The sequence below is a fragment of the Excalfactoria chinensis genome, chromosome 1, assembly GCF_039878825.1.
Source record: "Excalfactoria chinensis isolate bCotChi1 chromosome 1, bCotChi1.hap2, whole genome shotgun sequence".
In the NCBI taxonomy this organism is placed as follows: domain Eukaryota; kingdom Metazoa; phylum Chordata; class Aves; order Galliformes; family Phasianidae; genus Excalfactoria; species Excalfactoria chinensis.
The window spans coordinates 96868313-96877058 of record NC_092825.1 but is presented as its reverse complement, the minus strand read 5'-3'; the positions used below and the strand labels follow the sequence as shown (position 1 = coordinate 96877058).

The following is an 8746-nucleotide window of genomic DNA, read 5'->3' as shown; positions in this document are numbered from 1 at the left end:
TAAATTCTTCTGTGTATGCATTTCTCTAGAATGAGATGTCTCCTGCTGTGTGCATTTAAGCTCATTCGTATTTCCCCTTCTGTATTTCCCTTGTATGTAGGAAGAAGAGACATTATCTGTATAGATATGTATGCCAAAGGAGAGTAGACAGACATACTATTTTTACCCTTATTTATGGAGACTCAGGGGGCTGTGGGGCTGTAGCATGAGATAAGGCTGGTGATGTTCCATTACATGAGACACAGACTGTTCCAGCTGGCTTCATGGGTCAGATTGGGGCTGGGCACCAAAGCCACCCTTGGGTGCCTGGGGAAAGCCTGGAGAAGGAAGGGCAGAAACTACTGCCCCCGGTGGCGCACGGTGGTAGAAGTACCGCTTGCAACACCAGAGGCCCGGGTTTGAATCCCCCCTTTGGCGCAAGTGGTAGAAGTGCCGCTCTGCTACACAGAAGGCTCGAATCCTGGGAGTTGGACTCGATGATCTCTAAGGTCCCTTCCAACTCACACGATACTATGATACTGTACTGAGAAAGGAGGGGGAAGAATGAAAAGAGGGAAGAACAACAAATGGAACTCCAGGGCCTCAGTGTCTTTTATGTAGTAAGGCGTCTAAAACTGAATGCAGTACTGAAGGTACAGCCTCACCAGAGCTGAGTACAGGGGGATGATCAGCTCCCTGGTCTATTTCTGACACAAGCCAGGATGCCATTGGCCTTCTTATCTACCTGGGCACACTGCTGGCTAACATTCAGCTAACAGTCTACTGACACCCCTAAGTCCATTTCCTCTACACAGTCTTCCAGTCATTCTGACCCAAGCCTGTAGCATTGTCTGGGGCTCTTGCAGCCAAAGTGCATACCTGGCACTCAGTCCTGCACTTGGTTGAACTTCATCACATTGGCCTCAGCCCAGCTATTCAGCCTGTCCAGATCCCTCTGTAGGGTGTTCTTATGCTCAGGCAGGGTGATATTTCCTCCCAGCTTTGTGCTATCTGCAACTGAGGCTGTACTTAAACTCCTTGTCTAGGTCATCAGTAAAGATACTACATAGAACAGACCCCAGAACCAACTTCTGGGGAGCACCACTCATGACCAGTCATCAGCTACATTTAACTCCACTCACCACTACTCTCTAGACCTAGCTGTCCAGCCAGTTTTTTACTCAGCAAAGAGTGTATCTGTCTGAGCCACAGGCTGCCAGCTTCTCCAGTAGAAGGAAAATATGGAATGCTTCACAAATTTGCATGTCATCCTTGTGCAGGGGACACTCTAATCTTCCCTGTATTGTTCCAGTTTTACTGTATGTTCTGCCAAAGCAAACAGTCTGGAGCATCTCGCTATAAGAGGAAAGACTGTGGGACTGTTCCGTTTGAAGAGGAAACATTTGAGAGGTGATCTCATAGCTTCGTAAATATCTAAAGTGTGGGAGGCAAGTTTATGGGTTGGACTCTTTTCTGTGGTATGCAGCTATAGAACAAGGGTCAGAGGTAAGAAACTGGAACACAGGAAGTTCCACACTATCACAAGATAAACTTCTTTACTGTGAGATTGACAGTACTTTGGAGTAGGCTGCCCAGAGAGGTCATGGAGTCTCCTTCTCTGGAGATATTCAAGACTGATCTGTATGCCTACATGTGCGATCTGCTGTAGGAAACCTACTTTAGCAGGTGAGTTGGACTCTGATCTCCAGAGATCCCTTCCAACTTCTTGAATTCTGTGATTCTATGACCCATGAGCATCCTCATTCCTGTTTTTCTGACTTTCCTCTTGTCATTCAGCTAAGCCCTTCAAAGCATCTTTAACTTTAAGCAGTCTTAATGACATAGTGAGTTTTAATTCAGACACTGAAGCATGCCAGAAACTATAGAACGTGTTATAATTTCCATAATTAAACTTAAATTGCTTTCACAAGTATTCTTAGAAAAATTCTTATGTCAAGTAACCTACTGTAGAGGCAAAAAGGCCTTATTATGTGATCTGTAGATCGTAATAATTTGGCCTCATGCATACAGAATGTTCTGCCCACATGAAACTGATAAAAGGGTTACTAGTTTGATATACAGTAATAAATATTAATGTTTATTCTAAACCTTTAGATATTATTTTCTCTGTAATCATGCTTGATTTCTGTATTTTTCTTAATATTTTCTTGTAAAAAATGCTTTTTATGAAACCCTACACATATCTTAAAGTGAACTTCATGTGTGTCACTTTGAAGTCCAGTTACAATTGACTTTACTAAAACAAACAAAATTTTTACATTTTTTTGTATGTAAGAAATAATTTCTCCAGTTTCTCTTTTGGAGAATAATTTTTTCCTAATATCCAACCTGAACAAATATTACTTCTGTGAGACTCATCATGGACTGCAGTACTATACATTTTTCCAAATTAAGCACTCTCTTGCCTTTCAGCTGACTCTCCAGATTTATTGCTGAGCACAGTACTACATGATATGGGATATCCCATTGGTCATTTTGCGATAGTGGTTCTCCCAGCATCTTGTGTATCCCTAGCCCCGTGTCAGCTTGAGAATATGAAAAAGCCCTGATTTAGTAAGCACTGCTCAGCAACAACTAAAAAACATCAGTGTGATATCAACATTGCTTTTTTCTTGTAATCCAAAACATGGCATCATACCAGCCACTATGAACAAAATTATCTCAGTCAAAACCAGAACAATATCCATTCCCTTATTCCATACCATGTACAACATGCTCAGGCCCCACTCTTTCCAATACATACCGATTAATTACCACCTTTCCTGTCTTTCAATACTAAAACACAGATATCATTTTCTCCTTGGGCCATCCCTGTAAAACATCAGTTAAATTTTTACGTTTTCTATGACTGGGCTCCATCTGTCTTAGCAATCCTTCAGGACAGGAAAGAGGCTGTATTATGATGGATTTTTGCAGTTCTGGTTCCATCACCATTGCACTTTGCTTGTTTCCATCAGAATTCATTCTTTGTTCATCTGGGTGAATCTAACTGTTAGTCCATCAATACGACATATAGAAACCATGCTAATGATAGTATACAGCATTATATAGCAATTAACTTCATACAGTTCATGTAATTGTCTGTTCTCGCCCAACATCAAATTGCCTTGAGGTACATACTGAACGTATCCACTCTTCTGCATTACCCACCAAGTGCATCCAGGTCCTTAGATAAAGGCAATCCCACTGATAGGCTTGCCTTTTTCTGAGTCTCTGCAAATTGTTGAGTGGGACTATATACATCAGCCTGTCACCTTTGACTCTTTCCCATAATCTGACAGGACCCGTCAGTGAACAAGGCATACTGCTTCAGATTCTCTGATAGTTTATTATACAGTGGGAACTCTTCAGCATGCAGCATTTCTTTGACTGGCAACATTCCAAGATCATTGCCTTTAGGCATTCCATAATCACTACTGAGATTCCTGGATGACTGTGATTCCCTGCTCCAGCTCGTTGTGTGATCAGTGTGATCCACTTACCCCGCATAGCATCAGTTCCATGATGTATGGAGGGACCCTCTCTTTGGACATTCAGCCCAGCACTGGCAGCTGGGTGCCAAAAGAAGCTGTACTTCAGTAAACTTCTGAACTAGCTCAGACCCCTTAGTATGCTGCCAATCTCTTTTTCATTTGAAGTATTGCAGGCATCCTCTGTATCCTCTTCTTCAAAATCTTAGTGGTCAACCTCAAGTTTCTCCTGGGGCTTTCTGTCAGGGACTCCAAGTGGTGCCATTTTATGGTGTAAAGAATAGCTTTTACTTTTATTCTGCTTGGACTGGCCCAAGGGCTACTTTGTCAAGGTGTAGACTAAAATATCTACTTCAAGGTGAGAATGTAATATGTAATTTCAATTGCTGATTTTTAAATTCTTCTTTTCAAAATTTTTAATTTTCTAATGCACCTTGCCCCTTAATATATATATATATTTAAAAAGAATGCATAATTCACTGAGCTTACTGAAAATGAAATAATTTTACTTTTGTAATACTTATTATTATTATTATTATTTTAAAAAGGGATTATTCTATTACTAGTTTTACAAAAAGCCAACCAAGCAAATGAATTATAGTGATCATCTTCTCAGGCCAATCCAGACCAACATGAAGAAACATGATAATGGTGTAAAGTCACAGTTCTTATTTTTCCTCCTTTTTTACACATATGTGAGTTGAAGTTAGTGGGGTACTTTTGTGAATGTTTTGTGGGTATATTTTTACAAAGAAAGAGTGCACTGACCACCTGGAGCAGCAACATTTTGTGACATTTGGAGACACTGCACTAGGCAAGCTTATTTCAGCTGGTCACTGACTCATAGAGGCCAAATAATCGTTTACTGTTAGCATGGTGCAACAGGGGAGGCCTTTGCTATAGTGACTGATGTCTTGTCACTGGAGCAGGGGGCCTGCCTGCTCATCTCTGACAGAACCTCTCCTACTGCTATCTGCAAGCTGTATAGCACACAGGCAATAGGCTCTGTCTCATTGTAAACATCCAGGCCCTGGGAGATCTCCAATTCTGGAACAATGGGGCTGCATTCCTTGGACTTTCTATGTAGGAAGCTGGTAAATTCACTGCTTCAAATGACTGTATAATAAAGTTTTATGTCCAAACTCTGGATAACAGCCTTAAATGTTGTCAGTAGCAGCATATTTTGGCAGGTTTCTATTTGAAGCAAGCTTTGCCTCCAGTAGTAAGATTAAAAAAATAATAATAATAAAGGAAAAAACCTTCATATTCTATTCTAATATGACCTATGTAATTTGTGTTTTGTATTGTAGATGCTTTGGAAGAGGAATCACATCTAAGTCCTAGTGCTTTGAAAAGTATATTTTCATTGTTCCTCAAAATATAAAGAACAGAGCAGAAATAAATATTTTCACTAGCCCCAGAAAATCACAGGTGTTTATTGGATGGCAAACTGACATTCTATGATTATACTGACAGAGCAGAGATTGTTCTGAAAATAAATTTTATTGTGAGATTTCTGGTTGAGTAGACAGAGAAGAAACCATAGAATCATAGAATTACTCAGGTTGGAAATGACCACAAAGATCATCAAGTCCAACCACAGCCTAACCATAGTACCCTAACAACGCTCTGCTAAATCATATCTCTGAGCACCACATCCAGACTGCTCTTAAACACATCCAGGTATGGCTCCCTGGGGAGCCTATTCCAGTATTTAACCACCCTTTCTGTAAAGAAGCGTTTCCTAACATCCAACCTAAACTTACCTTGGTGCAACTTGAGTCCATTTCCCCTTGTCCTGTCACCTGTTACTTGTGAGAAGAGACTTGCCCCGCTCTCACTGTAAGCACCTTTCAGATACTGGAAGACAGCCATAAGGTCTTCCCTCAGCCTCCGTTTCCCCAGACTAAACAGCCTCAGCTCCCTCAGTGTCTCCTCATGATTTTCCAAGGGCTGATTTTCCAAGCCCTTCACAAGCCTCACTGCCCTTCTCTGGACCTGCTCCAGTACCATCATGTCTTTCCTGTGCTGAGGTGCCCACAAAACTGAACACAGTACTTGAAGTGAGGCCTCACCAGTGCTGAGTACTGGGGCAGGATGACTTCCCTAGTTGTGCTCACCACACCATTCCTGCTACAAGCCAGGATGCTGTTGGCCTTCTTGGCCACCTGGGCACACTGTTGGCTCATATTCAGCTGACTGTCTACCAGCACACCAAGATCCCTTTCCAACAGGCAGCTTTCCAGCCACACCTCCCCAAGCACTTGACAGCAGAGTGAAGTTCAGCAAAAGAGAGTGCTGTGTTCTGCACCTGAGATGGAGTAATACCAGGCACAGATACAGACTGGGAGATGAGTGGCTGTAGAGTAGCTCAGCAGAAAGGGATGTGTGAGTGCTGCTGGCAACGGACTCCGTGTGTCTAGGCAGCCAAGAGGCAAAGCATGTGTTGGTGTACATTAAACACAGTTCAGCCAGCTGATCAGAAGAGTTGATTTGCTTGTTGTTGATGCAGTCTTACCTTGAATATTGTGTGTGGTTCTGGGTTTCACAATATAAAAAGGATGTTAAGTTACTTTAATGTGCATAGTGGGCAACAGAACTGGTAAAAGAAAGGTATATTCTATGAGGAAAGTCTGAAGACACTTGGTTTGTCATGCCTGAAGAAAAGGAGCCCAAGAGGTGACCTCACTGCTCTCTACAAATTCTTGAGGAGGAGAAGTGTACAGGAGGGGCTGGACTCTTTTCCCTGTTACTGATAACAGGACATATTAAATTACTGCACCAGGGAAGGCTCAGAGAGGGCATTAGGTTGAGTTTCTTTATTTGAGGGTACTCAGAAATTGGAACAGGCTTCCTAATGAGGTGGTTGATGCCTCATGCTTGTCAGAATTCAGTAAGCATTTGAATAATAATCTTAATAATCTGTTTTAACTATTCATTAGCCCTGAAGTGGTCAGGCAATTGAACTCAATATACATATATTTTTTTTCTTTGCTGTTCTGTTCTATTCCATTCTATTGTATTTTTCAACAGCTCAGTTGAAATTCCTTTAAAATTATCAGAAAATCAAAAGTGAATATCTTTGGGAAAATGCATTGGTATATTAAATATAGTAAATGATGAGTCATGGCAAATAATTGATCTAAACCTCCCTGAAACCTTCATGTCACAACACCCTAGAAAACCAAATGATGATAAATGTTTATTTGAATTTATTAAATTAAAAGAATATGATATTGTCCTGGGCAACCTGATCTAGTGGGTGGCAACCCTGCTCACGGCAAGGAGGTTGGAACTGGATGATCCCTTCCACCTCTAGCTTTTCAGTGCTTCTATGAAATTTTTAAAATACCAGAAATATAGGCTTCCTAGACTATTAAAACTGATACTGTCTTAGCAAAGTTAACAAACATCTACCAGTGATGCAGTGGCAGTGATCCTGATATTATGGCTAAATTATTTATTAGATAAGTGAAGAGCTTAAATGAGAGAGCAGTTTTGAGAAGGTAGAATAATCAGTATTTCTTTCAAAATACAGACTAGCAGCTAAACCCCCAAGGTGAGGTTTAGAACAGCAATATTTCCTACATTTAATTATCTCATAGCATATCTCCATTTTTAGGAGTTACTAAGTCACATGTTTTAGAGGAAATATTGATGCAGGCTTCTTGTCTGCAAATCTGTATCTGTGTTTGTAACTGTTGTGCTGGGAATAAAAATTAAAGCTACAAATAGTACTATAGGGCTAATTCCTCCTAAAATCCGAACTGACAATCAATAGCTGCAAAGGCTGGCTCTTCTTCCCTAATTGTGCTTCTAACAGGAGTCCAGCATATTTCCACTACACAGTGTGCCCTTCAGGGAGCAGGTCTTGTTTGCTTCTAGGGGTAGTGTAACTGGGGAACTGTCAGTATCACAGGAGAAAAAAAAATAAAAAAATAGCAAGACTATCAACTATCAACTGTTTCAGGTATTTTGTGTTTTAATCAGAAAAAACAAAAGGCATTTTATTCCTTTGTTGGGGGTGAGGGTTGTATATGTCTGAGCAGTCTAACTTTTTTTTTTTTTTTTTTTTTTTTTGTAGGTTTTTCTTGGGGAGGACTAGATTAAGCACAGCCTGCTCACTTTCTTCATAGAAATGTCAGAAATGTCACTACTGCATTTGTCATTTTCTTACAGTGTGTCAGCTTCTGCAGGTAACTGCAGTGCTCTGTTCTTCACAGAGGAGTGAGCACTACTAGAAGGACTAATACAAGATGAAGATTGCTGTCCTCTCCCATTTCTTCTCCATTAGTAACATTATGATTATTTTATGTTAATGAACATATATTTATTAGCATTTTTATTATAATGTGAAGGCTCTTAAATGTAGCAGAAGGACAGCATCTTGTACTTCAGGAACTGAAAGACGAAAGACATAACAATTACATGAAAACAATACAGTGCAAGACTGAGACTCGTGAAGGGGAAAGTAGGGAAGAGCCTGGCAACCAAAAGTAACAGCTTATTGTTTTAACAGCAAAACTAAAACATCCATAAAAGATAGCCTTAAAGTGACAATACACAAAATAGCCTCTGAAGCAACAGTCTTCCACTGTATTCTTAAAATTAATCACAGCTCAAACTTTTATTCTTATAATTCAAGTTCTTGGTTACCTTACATTTGGTATATCTTTGGGAGGATAATATGTTGTGTTTAGGTGTTTTCTGGGTGTAGTATACTGGGTAAGATGTACTCTGTAGGAAGGCTGCAGAAGAATATATGTGATTGGGTGTCAAACAATTATGTGTTCCAGAAGTTTGAAGATTCTTCACCATATGATTTTGTGGCACAGCAAAGAAGTCTGAGTCCTTTTGGTTTACTACCCCAGTAAAATGCAAAGAAAGTTCAAACCGATAGGATATGTAGTACAAAAGTTTAGTATATTTTGGAGTGAAATAACTAGTAATTTTATTTATTTATTTATTTGTTTATTCCCTATGGCAATGCAAGCTATTAATTTGTAGCCTAGTACTCTGGTTGAAAAATCTAATTAGCTGTCAAAACATATATTAAAAAAAAGGCTCCTCAACTGAGATTTAGGAAACTCAACAAATATCTGCATAGAGAAGACAAAAGCAACAAAGTCCCATTTAAGCATTCAGAAAAGGATAAACTGTAATATAGCTTATTTGTTGTTTGTATGTATATTTGTTTGACCTCTCTGAATATCTGCAGTTCATTCCATGGGAAAGTTAGAATAAATTTAAAGCACATAAGTTCCCTAGGAGCATGA

The 8746-nt window shown here is 39.9% G+C and overlaps 1 non-coding gene across 1 annotated transcript; it reads right to left on the bottom strand.

The window, feature by feature from the left end:
* Window positions 1–1214: 1214 nt before the first annotated feature.
* LOC140247515 (U6 spliceosomal RNA) lies at window positions 1215–1319 on the bottom strand. Its single transcript, XR_011902698.1, has one exon. It is a non-coding gene; the product is annotated as a U6 spliceosomal RNA (small nuclear RNA).
* Between the last annotated feature and the right edge of the window lie 7427 nt (window positions 1320–8746).